This window comes from Octopus bimaculoides, chromosome 30, assembly GCF_001194135.2.
Source record: "Octopus bimaculoides isolate UCB-OBI-ISO-001 chromosome 30, ASM119413v2, whole genome shotgun sequence".
NCBI classification, from domain to species: domain Eukaryota; kingdom Metazoa; phylum Mollusca; class Cephalopoda; order Octopoda; family Octopodidae; genus Octopus; species Octopus bimaculoides.
Genome location: NC_069010.1, coordinates 4,180,499 through 4,182,359, shown reverse-complemented (window position 1 = coordinate 4,182,359; position 1,861 = coordinate 4,180,499). Strand labels below are relative to the sequence as shown.

The window sequence follows — 1,861 nt, the reverse complement described above, 5'->3', positions numbered from 1 at the left end:
CGAACTCTAAAATTGTTACACACATAGATACGCACAGCGTAATTTATTATATAAACAATATATGCGTATAAATTACGATTAAACCGGATGAAGTATGTCACGGGGAATAACATTTTTATGACCGCCCAGCAGTAACTCTATTCAGCTGAATAGACGTCAGTGATTGGTTGAAATTACAGAAATACGACAACTTTAACATGGAATAACTTGCGAATTCCTTTTTTTTTTTGTTAAGAAGACTAAGAGTAAAAAATGTTTTATATGACACATTCTACCAGTGTCCCAAGTTTCAAAGTGTTTCGTTAAGAAAATACTGGCGCCCCCGTTTTAAAATAGATCCTAGGAGCTACATATATGGCCTTCCAGCAGCAACCCTTTCCGGCTAGGATTTGACCAGTCTCCACCAACTTTCACCTAGCTGTCTACATTGAGCCTGAAGCCTTGGTCATCAGTCACTGGATGACTCTTACCATACAAACAGTCAGAACATCTGCTGTGTGTCCCTTCTTGCTATTCACAGCTTTATAGTCATCATTGCAGCAGCCATACTGTCGCTTTCTTGATGCCTAGCAGAAATCACCGTCATCATACGGTAAATCTTTTCCAGCCTTCAGATTACTTCCAGTTGTCCATGTAAGCTAGCTTTTTCTCAACTCCAAAACCAAGTGGGCTACCCTTTAGCATTTAAACTATCCATATCCAGCCCCTATATTCTACTTGTTTTACGTTCAAACTGTGCAGATCCAGCCTCTCACACCTAACCTACAATGTCATTCCAAAAATAAACAGTCACATCAATGAAATCTCAAAGTTATAAAATATATAAATTATTAATTAACGACAGTGTGAATAAATAAGCTTTACATTTGACAGGGTAATCTGAATACAAAAGTGTTGTACTTAAGACATAGGGTGTGGTTTGAGGGAGATTTGGCTGCTATATCTAACAGGACTGCCCACCATCTAGAGGTCTCCCTTGTTTCATACATAGATGCGTATCCCTTTTGCACTTGAACCAGACATATCCACCCCAAACGTTCTACCTCTTTTGTGTTTGAACCAGCCAGATCCAGTCTCTCACACCTACCCTACAATGTCACTCTAAAAATAAATAAGCATTACATTTGACAGAGTAATGTTAATGTTTATGCTCTCCTACAACACTTGCTGTTCATGAAAAAAAGGGAGGCATAAATATCATCATCATAATTTAATGTCTGTTGTTCATGCTGGCATGGGTTGGACAGTTTGACCAGAGCTGGCAAGCTGAGGGGCTGCACTAAGTTCCTGTCTGATTTGGCATGGTTTCTACAGCTGGATGCCCTTCCTAATACCGACAACTCCAAGAGTGTAATGGGTGTTATTACGTGCCACTGGTGCTAATTGTGTGAGGCCAGTATCTGCCATGACTACAATTTCACTTGGCTTGAAGGGTCTTCTGTCTTCTCAAGCACAGCATATTGCCAAAGGTCTGTCATTTGTCATTGTCTCTGTGAGGCCCAATGCTCATAAGGTGCTTCTTACATACCACTGGCACAGCTGACATCAGCATCGGCCACTAATACAATTTCACTCAGCTGGACAGGTGTTCTCAAACATGGCATGTCACCAAAGTTCAAAGATCATGCTTCACCACCTCTGCGTCTACCTCTACCACAGGTTCCCTCTACAGTTAGAGATCGGCACTTCTTTACTTCATCGTCGTCGTCGTCGTCGTCGTCGTTTAACGTCCGCTTTCCATTGCTAGCATGGGTTGGACGATTTGACTGAGGACTGGTGAAACCAGATGGCAACACCAGGCTCCAATCTGATCTGGCAGAGTTTCTAATATATATATATATATATATCATCATCATCATCG

At 41.2% G+C, this 1,861-nt stretch overlaps 1 protein-coding gene across 1 annotated transcript in view; it reads left to right on the top strand.

Moving 5' to 3' along the window:
- LOC106882703 (eukaryotic translation initiation factor 4H) overlaps positions 1-1,861 on the top strand; it is a 34,417-nt gene that overhangs the window by 26,756 nt on the left and 5,800 nt on the right. The window lies entirely within an intron of this gene.